This window comes from Tyto alba, unplaced genomic scaffold (genome assembly GCF_018691265.1).
Source record: "Tyto alba isolate M040663 unplaced genomic scaffold, T.alba_DEE_v4.0 Super-Scaffold_14, whole genome shotgun sequence".
Taxonomy (NCBI): Eukaryota; Metazoa; Chordata; class Aves; order Strigiformes; family Tytonidae; genus Tyto; species Tyto alba.
In genome coordinates, this window is record NW_024881276.1 from 53900740 (window position 1) to 53917419 (window position 16680).

Sequence of the window (16680 nt, forward strand, 5' to 3'; positions counted from 1 at the left end):
AACACTTTGTAGGCATGAGAATGAATAGGCTTTTGCAAGGCCGTGCTACAGCATATTGAAACTGATTCTGATCTCACTTACACCTCTTAGATGTTGATGTAACATCAAGAGCTTCAGTAGCATAAGTGCAGCAAATGTTGAAGGAAAAATAATGAAAGAGACACATAGGTAAATGGAAAATGGGATAAAATACAACACGAGTTTGCCAAAGGTAGATTGTGGTAGACTAACCTGATAACGTACTTTGATATGATAGCTGATTATCCAGACAAAGGAAATGTAATCTATCATACTGCATTTGATACAGTATCACAAGGGAAATTATGAGTTAAGATGAAGATTTGTAAAAGGACTATAAGGTGAGCAAATGCTTACCTGAAGGGGACACGGGGCAGCGGTGGAAAAAGAATTATTGGGCAAGGTGAAGGCTACATTTCCACAATTTTTTTGATAAACAAAATAGCATTTTCTAACTAATAAGATTTGGGGGAGGGTGGGAGCTAACATTTCTTTATGATGCCCCTCAAAGGAAGGGGGCATAGAGTAGGAAAAAGTGGGAGCATGTTTAACAGCCATAAAAGGATCAATCAACTTCAATAAATTGCTCATTAACAACATTTAGGCCTCATTCACCAGTAATTTTTGCGTGTTATTTCCATGGTTCTGTCCTGTGGGAAGCTCAAAGATGCTACAACTCAGTAGTTCAAAGATGTTACAACAGCAGTTTACTTGTACAGTTGAATTAAATATCTAGTTCACTTCTGTGCTTTTAAAATATTCTTATTCCCAGAACAGGATGCCCATTCATCTCCAAATCTGCTTGCTGAATGCCTTTACATCTCGTCTGAATGCTGGACCCTGCCTCCCAACAAAATGCTGCTGCAATAAGATGCAGAGGAGAAAGACTTGGTGAACAGAAGGACTTACAAAAGCGTTGCTTCTCCCTGAATATGTTACCTGCTTTTCTTGATCCATTCAGGCTATGACATTTTGTGAATTTCTTCAATGGGACAAAGTGGGCTGGCCACTAGCAAGGCAATGATGTTGCACTGGCACGCTGCATGTACCAGGATGACACGCATCAGAACACAGCCATGCCAGGATGGAAGGTGGAGACAGTGCCACAGAAGTCACAGTAGAAGGTATCAAATGTAAGACTGATTTTCAGGCTCCAAAAGAAATGATCTGCCAGCATACTTCCAACAAGTGAAGAAAAAACCCAGGATTTTTGACAATCTTCCCTGAGGCATGTCTCAGTCGACAGGTAATTCAGTGACTAAAATTGTTACCTTTCCATTAAAGTTCACTGAAAGAAAAGCTGCATTTCTGTTTTAGTCTTCTGTGGCAAAATTTAAATATTTAGTGTCGCAACCAGACCACGCTAAGCATGCACGGACATTCATGCAAGAAATTTGCACTAAAAACCAAAACTTGAAGGATTTGTTCGGTGTAAAAACTGAAAAACAGTTTCTGAAACACATCATTCTTTGGGGCTGGTTATATGCTGATCACACATAGTAGGTTTCTTTCACAACCTTCAGTGCATATTGCAGAGCATCCAGAATGTAACACATTAATTTTTGTCTTTTATGTAAAAGTAGATTTACTGCGAAAAGTGAAATTCAATTAATCCCTTTTACAGACATCCAGGATAAGTGAACACAGATGAATATGAAATTTAAACACACATCCAGATCCAAATGTTCCAACTGATCCTTACTTTGGCAATTGGGTAAAGCATGAATACCTTTAAATTGTATGCTATTTGATGTTGGGATTCCAATTTTGTCTCTGAAAAATCAAGCTGTTTAGCGTATGCTTAAGAAGCTAAGACATTAGAAAACAGCATTCAGAAAACTGATACAGCTATTCTATTAAACTTAAAACTCAGTATGATGGAATGGGAGAGAGTGAGATCTATTCAAATCCAAAAGCATTTACTTTTGGTGGTGTGCAAAAATCTAATATTTTGGTCATGCAAACATACGAAATGAAAATATTACCTGGGGGGCTGAATTTGTGAACCATATTCAGCATGACATTATCCAAAATAATGGAAAGAAGCAGCGGTGAACAAGATCTTCAGAGGAAGAAAACATTACTTCTTAATACACTGTGAATCTTTTATGTCTAAGAGCTCCCATTCCCACCAAGAGGTAAAACAGCCTTCATGAAGCATGGCCTGAAGACTAATCATGGTTTGGCATGTACACCTGTGTAATGGCACACAGCTAAACCACACGGCAGATGGCTTTCATTTGTTTTTTAAGTGGGAGAGGCAGAGAGAAAAAGGAGGTGGAGGAGATACTCTTACAAGCTCATTTTCAATCCTGGTGTCCTACACATAGGACATTCAGGATGAATATAGAGATGTTGTCTGGCATGTAGATTTCGTGAGTATTTGTATTTCGGTGCAGTTTCAATAGGCAAATCTATGATCTTTTGATCAAGAGGTGACTTTTGGGAAATGACCTATTTCTGGATATCCAGTTTTATAGTAACCACTCCTCCAGGGCTACTTGCTCTTGGTACCATCTTTGCCTTATATCTGGTGTGTACATTTTATGGAGACAGGCATACAACATAAAGTTGAAGCAGGGTGCATCAAAGAGGATTTCTGCATAACGAGAAGGACTGACGGTACATTTCAGAAAAGAGAGATATTTGGAGCTATAACTAGAATAGCAATGTGCTTGCCAAAGTTGGAAGATAATCTACCATAACTGCAAAGGCAATATTCTGAAAAACTCTGCTACACTCTGTAGTTGTGCCATTTTGCACAGTGATTTCAGACCTAACAAACTGGACTGTCTTAATATTTTGATGGTTGGTGTCCAAACTGCTGTAGGAAATGCTGCTACTGATTCAGCAAGGTGGTCTTTTCCATCCAAATGTATTAAATTATGCCAGTGTGGGGTAAAAGCACATGGAACAACTGCATTTTCTTTCTGTCCTTTTCTTTTTTCTAGCTAAATATAAAATATTATGCTCCAAGAACCGTCTAGTTTAAAACCTTTTTTTTTTTTTTTTTTGTTCTGCTGTAATGTTATATTTGAAAAAAAGCTAACACTTAATACATTATATTACGCTAATTAGATGGAAAAATAACCCAGAACAAAAAGATCGCTAGTAAGCATAATGGCAGAAAGGTGTGACATTTTCAGCTGTCACGCTGGCCAATCTTAAATTCAATCTCATCCAACGTCAGTGGATATCTTGTAGGTATTGCAATTAGAAAGCAGGCTGCATATATGCCTCTGTTGTAATCCACACATCAACTTCACAGCCATAGGCAGTCATTATTTTTTGTTAAATAATTTGAGCGTTAACACTTAAACTAATGCTTGAGTGAAAAACTAGTATCAAGTTTTGCCCTTTTTTTTAATCTGGCTACTTCTCTGGTTTTCTGGATATTGGGTTTATTTTTATTAAAGGTGTTTTAGAACAAAATCATGAACTTTTTCAGATTTGTTTTAAATGAGATTTTTTTTTTTCTTTTTCACGGAAATCTACTGCTTAAGTCCATTTGATGGTTATGTCTTCAGATAAAGAATAAAGCTTAAAGTTGTGGCACTTTTTCAAGAACTTTCATCCCGAGGTGCATACCCAGTTACACAGTTCGATTTCTATACACACATCAGAGCAGAACTTCTGCTTCACTGCTATTTTGAGCCTGTTTCACCATTTCTCTCATTTGCAAATGCCAAATAAAGGGCCTCTGCCCATGTTGTTCTCTTTTTTGGAACATGCCCTTCCTTCAGGAGACACATAAAAGCTGGGGAAATAATATCCCTTTCCTGTCTCAGATTGTTGTGTAGGTGACCGTTCCCTTCCAACAACTACTTATTTTCAGAAGCAGATCAACTGATTCTTCTGGACAATTTACATGTGTATTTATTATATTCAATACGAAAATTCTTGAAAAATGCTAACTCTTGAAAGATGTTGTAAACATAAGGCTTACTACATCTAGACTTATTTGGCATTTTGCAAATGTTCATTTTTGATTCATGAATAAGCTTGACCTGGAGGTTATTATCCTCCTCTGAAGTAATGGAAAGCTTCTTCAGAAACCTGAGAAAAGATGCCTCCTCCCTGCTCCTGATGTAGCAATCACTGTTGCTGTTCCTCATCTGCAAAGCAATACTAAGCACACTAACCAAATAAAGGGATTCAGACGGTGCTAATTAGTTGCTATTTCATGAAGATGGTTCAGAGTGCTAACAGATGACAGTTTGGTGGTGAATAAGTACCAGCAGCCGGGACACATACATAGATATTAAAGACTATTTGAGCATCATCATGTCCGATAAAGTGAATACGTATTCTCAGAAACTGGCAACTGGCAGGCTGGAATACTGCTGGGTGTCTTTTGACATACAAATCACTGACCACATGATGGATAGTTCTCATAACTATGATGAGATCAGTAAGATGCTGCTCAGCTTCCCTTAGGTCATCATTACTTGACCGAATATGTCTTCATGAGGCTGAGGAATAAATGACACTTTTTTTTTTTTTTTTTTTAACAGGATGTCAAATAACAAGAATTAGAATCAGTGCTGAATCTAATAGGAATGATGCTGGTGTTCAACACAACTCAGTTACATCAGAAACCAAGGAAATGGACAGATGTTCATGGAATTAGGTTAACATGTCCTGCTACTTCTTTGTATCTGGATCACTTAGGTGCATTTCTGATTTGCACTTACCAAAGCTAACAGCAGATAACTCTTCAATATTGCATGGGTGCCACCTGAACAGGTAGTAAGTGTCCTACTGTAACTATTTATCCTACTGTAGCTACCTGTCTTATTGTAAAGCACCTTAGTTTTATCGATACTGTTACACACTGTTGACAATACAATAGAAAGGATCAAGACTGGTTGGAAGATTCTTATTCCATGAAAGGTCAATTTTTGACAAAGAATCCACCTGCTTCTCTCAAACTCCTGAGGGAACTCAAGCAGAGCAGAGATTAATTTTATTCCTCTTAAATGGGAATACCATTTGGTAGCGAGATCCATTAAATCCTTCTACCTCCAAAACCTTGATGCCATATAGTCAGAGAGACACGTGTGTAACCTGGGGGAGAAGGAGGAAGAAGACTGAATCATTGGCAAGCCGTGGGTAGGGATAGGAGAAGAGAGCCTAGCGCTGGATACTGACGCAGACGGCCAAAGAAATCAGCTTTTATCTCCAGATCAGAAACGTGCTTGACAGGTGCCATTAACAGCTTCTAATATAAAGATGTTCCAATTCTACTTTTTCTGTTACAGATAAGAATTCTGAGTATCAGTGGCCTGAAGGACCTATCTTCCTGAGACAAAGGACAGAACCAGTACAAACAATACAAACTTTATCCACATGCCTGAAATAAAGTGAGACTCCTACAGAGCTTGCTAAATTGTGAACTGAGGAGCGCAAAGAAGCCCTTGGCTGTGGAATAAGCCCGACTTAAAGAAGCAAGAAAGTGTATGACTATTTTTACAGGTCAAGAAACAAAAGCAGACAGGCAGGAAATGACTTATGCACGGTCACACAGCAAAGTGCTGTTGGAGGGGGATTTCAGCTCTGGGTTTCCACATGCCGACCTACCATGAAGCCAGCTTGCTGCATCCACCTCAACCGCCTTGAGCTGCCGAGGTAGAACAATGATAAACTGGTGCCTTTGTGCAAATGTCGAAGGCACATGTTCCCTGCCACAGACAGAAATGATTTTTCCGCTGCTGCAGGAAGTGTTAACATAAGCAGTGTGCGCTTCATGTCCCTGAGTATCATTAACACTTTTTATCAATATTATGAAGTTCTGCAACAAAAATAATAGGATTTGTCAGGGGCCGTTATGAACCGCCCCTGCTGGATAAATACATAATACATGATGGCAAAGGTCTGATGAGGCTTTAATCAATTGCCTTTCTGAGTCAAATAAATGTCACATTAGACGTAAGCCATGTTGCATTCTGTGGGGGCCTCTGCTCCCCTCGTCTCACGGGCCTGACACCGCCACGGGGAGCTATGCATGCGCATAGACTCCTACTTATTTGTAGCAAATATATCAGAACAAAACTGGAACAGCACATTGTAAATTACAGATTTGGGACACCTTATAATGAAAGGCAAAGGGGAAAGGAAAGAAATATGGGGACACCATAGGCATGATAGGTCAGCTCAGATACATCTCCTTGGTAGCTGGCACTGTCATACCACCTTTTGCAGCCACTGCAGCATATCTCGTGTTTCTGCCCACAGGGGAAGGGAGAAAGAGGTGTGCTGTTTTTTTCTGCACCGCAAAAGTAGTGAGTCTACTTCAAATGTTAAAGTCACATATTTTAGGTCTAGTATCAGGAAAAGAAAGCTCTTTGATTGTTTCAGCATGCACCTGAAAAAATTACAAATGTCCATTTGCACTTTAGCATCCCTTTGAAGAAATTCCAACAATCAAAACACAACTTGAACATAAATTTGCAGGTTTAATTCCTCTCCCAAATATGAAAGAGCTATTTTTCTTGCTATGCTATGCTTTTTTTTTTTTTTTTTTTTTTTTTTTTTATAAATTCCAGACAGCACTTTAACAGCCATCCACTTTCCTCTCTGAATGGGTAGGAGACATGAATTTAAATTGCAAAATGGAGATCTAAAGTAACACAAAGTCTAGGCATATTCGGACATGGAGTTCTCAACCTAAATTTAAGAGCCCTCAATATTTTTGGCATTCACTAAATAGCTCCATCTTGGACATCCCAAAACAGTGGCTTAAAATGCTGGTGGACATTTGGAAAACTTTGGTCTGTCTTTACTTAACTATAGTAAATATTATGAAGTGGTAGTGCTATATTCCCTTTATATCACAACAAGGAGCTTCATTGTTTTTAAAATACTAGGTTTCACTGCCAATATGTATGAAGGAACCCCAGAAAAATGCAAACTTTTGTTCCAAATACACAAAACTGTCAGGTGTCAGAACTTGGCAAAATTAAAACCCAAATGATAACAAACAAACTCTCCCACAGGTTCCATCCTCTATCCCCCCAAAACAAGAAAAAGCAACACTTAAACCATAAAAATTTTAATTCTTCCTGTTCTACGTCTAAAACCTACAGTTATCTGGAATAATACAGTATTTACTTGAATTAAATGGTCACCAAATTGACAACCTATCATAGCAGCAGCCAAACTCAAGTGAACAAGACCAGGTGAGAAAAGAATCCTATATAACATCTTCCAAAGAAACCACTAACAGATTCCTATTCCTGATACTGTTAAATGTCAAAGAGAATACAGCGTATTTAGTCTACCCAGATGAGAAGAGCAGGTCAGGGTTAGGTAGGAGAGCACACAGGACTAGGTAAGAAAGGGTCCCACGCCACAAGGTCATATTTCAAGCAAGGACAGGTTGACATGCTAGTTGACTGTTTTCTATACTTGTTTTATGCTTGCACAGCATGGAACACTGTAAGTTTGATTCTGAATCAGAGCACAACAGCATAACGCCCATTACATCATGTATATCCTCAAATATAACAGAAATCTTCCATATTGCCATCCAGAAATGCCCATATAAACTCCGGATCATTCAGTGTCACTGAACTAAGTCCAAGTCCCATAAACTGACACTGCATTAAAATCCCAGAGTGCTGCATTTGAATGAAAACTCAGTACTGAGTCCTGTGGCCATAGGGAGCAACAGAGAAGTTCACAAGGGTTCCGGCCTGACTTGGATGGAACTTGAACAAAATGCACAGCTCTCATCAATGAAAAGTATAAAATGTTTGGTATAAATACTTACACAAGAGACAGGAAAGGTTCCTTCAGAGGAAGGCCACAAACTGATCGTGAGTGATCTGAGAAGAAAAGGGAGAAAGAGAAAAGGAAATTAAGTGACAATAAAGACACTAAACATTACCAATATAAACCAGGAATTGAGGAGAGTCACAGATGATATCAGCTCCCACAGGAGAGGGAGAGAAAACAGTGTTTTAAATTCACAAACTGCATAAATCTTGGAAGTTTTTAAATTACTTGACCCCAAAACTATATAGTTGAGAAAACTGGTAAGGGCTGAGGAGCTTTCAGTCCTGGGGTAATTCCAAACCAGCAGAGACTAAATATCCTTTGGTGGCTGTTCAACAGACTCCGTGAAATAGGCTTGTGGCTCCTATGGACAAATGCTCCTATCACATAAACATTGCCATATTTGAATTGCATCCTTCTTAGCAGTCATGCCAGATGATACAGGCCTCTGCAACAGAACTTGCCTTCTTGATCCTGACATTCACTGAAGAAAGCTTAGGCATGTTATCAGGGCTGAGGATGCTTACTTACGGCTGATAGCTGCACAGAAAAACCGGGTTATCTTAGTTCCTTCTGTCAACACAGTATCTTTTGGACTTGACAGATTTGTTACCCTGAGACCCCTATGAAAAAAAAAATGGCTACATGACAGTGGAATGGCTAAAGGATTGCAAACTTTTGGTAGACTAAGGTTCTAGTTTCCCAAGTCTACTATGGAGTTTCTAAGCTTTATTGCAAATACATTTTCCAAAACATATTAACCTGGGATGAAGCAATAGACAAAATGAATCAAAGCCTGATGCTCTGGATTGTAACAAGCAAGATACATTCGTGTTGTACACAGAAAAAAAAGGCAGATGCTGCCTAAATGTTCAAAGCTACAAATCAGTTCTGTCTCCGCTTCCCTTTACCAACCTGAAAGAAAGTCAGGTAACCAGACCAGATAGTGCTCTCCAAAAGTTTGCTATCGGGGGACCAGGAGCACAGTGGACAAAGACCATGAGATCCATGTGGTGTACTCCAGTACTTCAGTCAAGACATGGCCCTCACCTACTATTTCCTGTCCAGTTACAGGGAGAGATTAACTCTATCATTCCTCAAATCGATTAAAAATATTCAGAGAAATGCAAACTTAAGTTGAGATAGTGAAGAAAAAGTGAGGAGCTGTCACAGTAGAGAAAGAGGGAGGGCAGGCAGAAAATTTGGTCAGAATTTTAGCTGTTATTTGTGGGAATTATGGGCATTGTAGAGTGTGAGAGAAAGCATGTGTGCATATCTAGTGGTTGGTCACCTGCAACGCAGGTGGAAGAAATTGAACAAGTTGCAGAGAGAACTATAAAAACTGCAGGGCAGCAAACAAGATGCTTATAGGCTACCTAGAGAGGCTCTGTTTAACAGCAAATTTCTCTTTAAAGAAGCCGACTGCTCCCACATGTAAGGAAAATTTGCATGAGACAGATGATAGGATGGATTCTGCCCAGACTGGAAAGCTGAAGTGCCAAAAGATGAAAGGAAGGGCAGGATGAAGTTAGCGGAGAGCAGGTCACTATTTACCTTACTTTCAGGAATCCATTACTCTGATGGATTTTAACAGGGAAGTTGTCCTAGTGGTAAAAAAACTCCTTTGCTAAGCACATATCCCTTATTTTCCTTTTATATACCTCCTGAAGATTTAACCATGAAGTCCACAGACTCATCTGAGAAAGACTATATGTGAAGGACTGTTAGCATCTGCAAGCTGGTAAGTATTTCAGGGTTTTGGGCAGATGGGGCAGTAAGCTGCACACCATGGAAGAAGCTGAGACAAGAGGTCTAAGCCAAAGAATATGACGTGGAGCCCCAAAGTTAACAAAAAAAAAAAAAAACAAAAAAAAAAAACCCAACCCCCCAAAAAAAGAAAAAAAAAAAGGTAAAAAGATAAATCAGGACGCATGCATCATGGTCAAACACAAATGGAAAATTTTAGGCTGAGTGGTTAGAGTTTGGCTCCATTATAAGCAACATAAAACAAGTTTTCTTAAGGGAAAGCATCAAGCAACTTTGATGACATGGGTGCCAAAGAATTCTACAAATTATGGCCTGAGAGTCTGGAGGTGCTGAGTAATGACTTACACCAACATTACTGTGGAATTTGCTATAAGAAGCGAACAAGATTGTCATACCTAATTAAAACTGTAGGGTAATTTTAGACAGGCACAATACACTAGAAACTGCAAACTGGAATCTGGCAAATCACCAGAACTGAAACACCATAATTTTTTAAATGATTGCAATTGGTCTGGACACTTGATTACCAGTTTTGTTCAAAAGAAAATACATGAAAACAAAACTTTCCATGTAAAGTATTGGAAAAACAAGATGTGTCTGAGGAAACTATGATTCATTCCAGGTTAGATAACTGCAGAATACGTATGTGGGAGAGAAGTGGGCCAAATCCTGTTCTCACTGCCCTGTGCAGTCGCGCTGACTTAATTGAAACCATGAGCAGAACCTGAACCATTAAAATGCTGGGGTGAAACTTTTTATCATACGGTGCTGTTTGTCACTAGAGACATGCTTAACCTAATTACATTAGATTAACACAGCAGATTTCTTCAAGATATACTATTATATAATAACATTAAAAAATGAAGTCTAAGAACGCTGACCATTTTCCCTAGGTCTCCATATTACAAGCAGAATAATTACCAGTCTCTGTCACTTGTTTTCAACCCAGTATGGCTCTATTTGGTGGGGTAGACAAAGGGAATCCACTGATCTTTTTAATATTGAATGCCTAGCGTTAATTAATCATTATTACTTGGAAGCTGTTTCAGCCATTGGACAGAATGGCCAGTGCTAATCTTAAACCTGCTCTTGCTCACTGCGGCCAGATTCTGCCCACTTTCTCTTTCTTTGCTACATGAATAAATTCCATTTAAATCACAAAGACTAAGAGACAAACAAGGCCTAAATGTTAAAGTTATTTAGGAATCTGTCTTTCCCTTGAGTTTAATGAGAATAAGGTTCCTAAACACTGAAAAATAGCTATTTATGGGCAGTTAAGATGGTGAAATCCACTCATATGAGTTACATTTTATAAGCAGGTAATCGATTTATGAAGCTAACTACAATTTTCAAAAGTGACTTAGGCATTCACATCAAATTCCATTGAAAATAGTGAAATTCTGGCTGTAAACCACCCGGGGATTTGAGAGTATTTTACCTTTGTTAGCTTAAGCACGTTCAACGAAATTAACATCTTAAGTGCCAAAGTAATTTTTGCAATTGGCATTCAGATGCTTCTTACAATTTATTCACTAAATGGCTTGAGTTAACCTGCTTCAAGTGCCTTTTTCTTAGAAGTAAATTGGGACAGCAATTCTGCTTCATTTTTGCAAAGTGATTTAGGATCTCTCTGATGTAATGCACTACCAAGGTGAGAAATGTTATTTCTTCAGCCCCTACACTTGCAAGAAGCAGGCAAATTATGAACTGCTTTAAGCAGGGAGGACTGGCAACAGATTCAGATAATCCTAAACTGACCGGTCTTGCCTCAAAACATTTTCACCCTTTACCAGTACTGAAACAGTGAAGGGCACAGCTTTATCATATGTAATCTACTTGGCGAATTGGATCTAAGATGCAGTCTTGTCACCTCTCTCCTTCTGGATGCACTAAACCTGCTCAGTATCTAAACTAGAATTTAATCCCAGTGGCAGATAAAGAAAATAATTTACTAGAGAATTTCTCAGTTCAGAGGGGGCCAAACAGAGACACTGCCATGCTGGGGGAACACGGTGAAAGAGGAGACTTGGCTGAAATTCAGTGGAGCCCTGTAAATGGTCTGAGGGGGCAAAGAGCCTGCACTGCATCTCTGACACAGCAGAGACAGATTACAGCAAAATTAAATTGAGGATTTTAGTGGATATAATTGTTGTTTTTATATATTAATGAACAACAATAATACGTGATTCTAAACTGAATACCAGGTTTGACATTTAATCTGAGCGCTCATACTACCCATAAATGTTCATAAACGTCACAAGACCCCTACCCTTTGATTGAATTACAATCTAGTATGCAATTTAGGAAACACGGATTAATCTACATAGATTTATATTTCTGGAGGTTACATTGTTATTTGTTGATTTATACCCTTTTCCCCTAAGTGTTCTTTCCATCGAGAATCCAGGAAAATGCATGCAAATCTTTAATAGGAGAGCAGCTGAAAATCCAGTGACTAGCAACAGATAGAAACTTGGTTCAGTGAAACCTATACTAATTATCATTTGCTTTTTGAAGTCACCTCTGCTAATGGCCAGAAAAATCTTAGTCCCTGTGATATCTCCTATTACCTTCACATTGACTCTCACTACAGCCCGCAATCACCTAACACATTTCTTGGCAATACTGTGCAATTAAACTGCCTTTCAATCAGCTTGCTGAGGAATCCAGAGATGGAAACTGCTTTAATATTAGGAGTTAATTACAAGAATGCAGAGGAAGGCAGTCAAATGTTATGTTAGCATACCAGAAATATGACAATGCCTTAGCCACAGATGTCACACACGAGGTAAGGAACCACATCAGGAAAAGCAAAATGGTAACATACAGAGGAAAATGACCTACGAGCTCTCCTTTTCCTTTTTTTAACGGTGTCTGCTTGGGGACCGATAATGACACCTCCTCGAACAGCGTGCCGCAGCACAGGAATGGTGCAAAAGGCCGATCAGATGATAGTGCTTCTGCAGATCCTGACCTCTGCAGAAGCCCAACCCTGCTCCCTTTCAAAGCAACCAAGTCTTCTCAAAGGGTAAGGGGGCAGGTTCCTCTTCTTCCTCTGCATCTTTACCTCTTTGTGTCCAGGAGAAGAGGGACAGCTCCACAGCCCACCCTTGGGCTTGTGGATTCATTTATTCATACAAGACTGAAGAGAAGGGCTGGCTGCTCTATCTAACAAGAAAGGAAATGAACATCACTCGGTTGAGTTAGTGCTAGGAAAGTGATGAACTGAGGACATGGTTTTACAACTGGCAGCTTATTGCAGTGAGGGAGAAAGCACAAACAGGAGAGGATACCACAAAATCAGCTTGAGGCCCAGTTACATGGCCACATATCAACTCTTAGCCTATGATACTGAATACTCAAAATAAAATTATCTTTGAAAAATGACAAGGAGTTTTTGTACGAACATTAGAATTAATGTATATCTGTATACATTGGAATGCACTTACACATGTACTTTGGTTATGCGTCATTAAAGAATTTGAAAAAAATCTACTCAACTACAGGTGCAGACGCTCTTTTTAATGAAATAAGCAGGCAAATTGTGGTTCTGTAGAGAATGCAATGATGACTTGAGAACAATTCTGAAACAAAATTTACCAATAATATTTCCATCACTCATTTTCCAAAGACAGTTTGTTTAGCAGCTACAGTCCACAGAAGATAACAGAAAAGGTAACTGACTTTTTTCCTCTCTCAATCTTGAAGACAGAAAGCCCTGCAGTTTACCTTACCACATATTGTAAACAATTTATGATATAACTATACTTTAATAAGTATATAAGTAACTATTTAGTATCATTGTTAAATTTGGACCAGAAAGTGTAGTAAAAGGAGACTTTTTTATTACTTTCAATTAAGAATAGCTAAAATGTTAGCCTTGTCTTTTTCAAATTAAGAAATATGTACTGGGAAAAGGAGACTTTAAATGTGTGTTACACGTGCACACACACAAAAATGCTTTTATAAACCAGAAACTTCACAGACCCTTAGCTAGAAAATACAAAAGGAAAGTCTCGATGGAATAGATTTTTCAGTACACTCTTCTTGCCAGGAAGGCTGGATAACATTATGTTTTGATAAGACAAAAGAAATTAATCCAGTCAAAATTTGGACTTTCATGTATGTGTAAGTTAATTCAAAAAGACGTCAAGTCAAGGCGCTGACTCATTCCACAGGTAACTGAGCCCAAAATAAGTCTTACCAGCTGTTCTCAGTGAAAACAATGAGATAGATGAAATAAGAAAAGGAATCTTTTACATCTGCAAACTGAACTCTAATTAACATCCATCGGAGGTCTCCAGCTCCCTAAGAAGAACTTCAGTCAAGAAAAGTCTCTATACAAAGCACCTCTGAGGAAAACATTTTTACAAGAGGAGCAGGAGGGCCCTCTGGAAGCAACAGCACATTACAGTTTCAGCAGCAGTTATGGGGCTCAGGGTGAGAGCAAAACTAGCAAAAAGTGAAAACAAAAAGAAGTTTAAATAGATCCTTGTTTTATAATCTAAATGTGGCATTTTGAGCAAAGCATCTTGGCTTAAAGATGGCCTGAAAAAGTACTACTTTTAACTTTCCGTAACTCCAACCACTGACTACGCCTTTGAGGAATTTGTAAAAATACGTGAAACCGGGATGTTTTGTTTGCAGGTACTTGGCCACCGCAGCCTCACGCAGCTCAGCCTACTGACAGAAGGAGGCTGCCCACCACTGCCCCCCTTCCAGTGCCACCGCGCTGCCCCTTCCCTGCTGTCCCCCACCACCCCGAGGGGTACATGGACAAGGCAGCCAGTGCTTCGTGGGTGCTGGGGGACTAATTCTGGGAAACAGAAGACCTGGGAAGGGGCAGAAGCTGCCAAAATAACACACACGGCCTACTTCTGACCGCCCAAAGCTCAGCTGCTTGCTCCTGCCTGTCACCTTTCTAACGCCCCTGATGCCCTTCCCTCACGGCGTGGCTGTGAGCGCTCCCATCAGGAGACAGTGAAGGAGCAAAAACGGCACTGGAAACGATAGTGGTTGCAACATGACTGGGTTGGTCCCGTCCATCTTACAGCCTGGTCCCTGTTCACTCTTGGAAAAGAGGGAAAAAAGAAGTCAGCTGCTGATCAGATGAGTTGTCTTTGTGGTCCATAAACAGTTTTGGGCATTTCCATTTTATAAAATATTTTGTGTTGTCTACTCTTGGCACTTGGGAATCAGCTTTGAAACCTTAAATAGAACAAAACAGAAAACATACCTACCTAAGTATACAAGCTTATATATATATATATATATATTTAAATGTTCTGGCTGTCTTTCAGGATCATACCCTAAAAATTAGGTCTTGGCTCTGCTCATGCCTGTAGGTGAATTTTCTGTTCTGAGGCTGTGTGGTTGAACTGGCAGCTCACAAGTCAGATCTGCTGCCTTATACCATGGCCACATCAAGTCATGCTCTCCCTATTCAAGCTGGATGAGCAGAGAAGTGTATCTTCTGCTTCCTTGCTCTGAGGTTTGCAGCTCCAGTGCACAGTCCACATTCCTTGCACCCTCTCAAGTACCTGTCCTGAATTCAGCAGTGCTAAAACCGGACTACGCAGCATGAGAAAGTACAATCAAATAATAGTGAACTATTTAAACAGACTAAACTTAAAGTAAGCGAAGTGTTAAGCTAAGAAAGTATACTTCTAGGAACTAAAAGCATCTGTATTAATAATAGCAATTAGTGAAGTTTGTCTAATATTAATAAGGAGATAATTGCTATAAAACCTAGTGACACATACAAATAAGTTACTGATGTGAGGAAGTGGCCCTGGAAAATGAGTTTGAGCTATTGGTTGGAAGCTTTCTATTGCTAATTGCTATTTTCTTTCTGGGTATTAATGCTCCTCCAGGATGATCTGATAAATCTAGTGGTGTTGTGATCGCTTCTCTAAACAGTGTCTTTGGATCATATGTGGTCCCAAGAGCCATGACACTTCAGTGTACTTCACATAATTTACTTCCAAAGTGATATGTGCTGACTCTCCATAACATTTCTTTCTTTTTAACATCTGACTAACATTCAATTTGGGACATAAGTACTCTGATCCATCATCTTTCACTGAAGGCACTGCAGATCAGAACTAAAGGGCACTAACTGAGTTTGTGAGCACCATGAGGCTGGGGGAACAGCGTGGGCTGGAGTGGGGTCACTGCCAGGCCTCAGCTGCAAGGGAACTGGAGGACTGCAGAGGGATGGGGGGGTCCGCACCATCCATGGTGCTGGGGGGCAAAGTGTACAAGCAGAGCTCTGGCAAGCACCAGGCTGGGGTTATATTGGGCTTTAAAAATCCAGCTTGCTCGCTTTGGTCAGAGCTGCAGGTTTTAGGACTGGAATATGAGGGTGTCTGTTAAATCAGGAGCAAAGTAGGAGCAAGATCATTGGGGAAAAGTGTAAGCACAGCAAATCCACAGTCACAATCATTTAAAGACAATGTCAGAATGTTTTCCTGATTGCCTATCTAGTAGAGAAATCACAATGCGACTATATGAAGACCTATAGGAAAATGCTAACCTGACAGATAACATACACGAGAGCAGTAAACCTTTTAAAGGTAAGGTACCATATGGTTTGTGCTCTGTTTTTTACAATTTGTACTGCTTCAAACATGAACTGTGCTCTTGTGACAATATGCAACACTTGGAATGAGACTAAAAGCATTACAGAATAATTTCACTTGCCTTTAAACCCCTGCAGACCCACTGAAGTCACCAGGGTTATGCAGCTGCACCACTGTATGCAATGTTAAGCCCTCAGTGTCTACAAAGACAGGTTAAGTATGTGGTTTTTCTAAGTTTTCCAGTAGGTGAACAAACTTTTTTTTTTTTTTTTTTTTTTTTTTTCCCTAAAAGGCCATAATCAATACTTTGGAGTTTATTTTTCACCTGTTTCTTTTCACTCTATGCTTAAAATAAATCAAAACTACCTTATAAATATCCACTAAAATGGCTTCTGGGAACAATACTCTCCATTTTATATTCAGTATGACAGTGTACTCTATAGTATGCTGTTTTGTGACACGTGTCCTGAAAATCGAGTTTCAGGGGAATTAAATTTTTCATTGCTCTTTTAGCAATGGGATGCATGGCTGAAAAGGC

The 16680-nt window shown here is 39.4% G+C and overlaps 1 protein-coding gene across 7 annotated transcripts in view; it reads right to left on the reverse strand.

The window, feature by feature from the left end:
- Positions 1-16680, reverse strand: part of ZBTB20 (zinc finger and BTB domain containing 20) — a 485842-nt gene that overhangs the window by 134204 nt on the left and 334958 nt on the right. For all 7 annotated transcript variants that reach the window (XM_042788414.1, XM_042788415.1, XM_042788416.1 and 4 more), the window contains one exon: positions 7790-7844. The gene's annotated coding sequence lies outside the window, so the exon portion shown is untranslated. The remainder of the gene's footprint in view (positions 1-7789; positions 7845-16680) is intronic.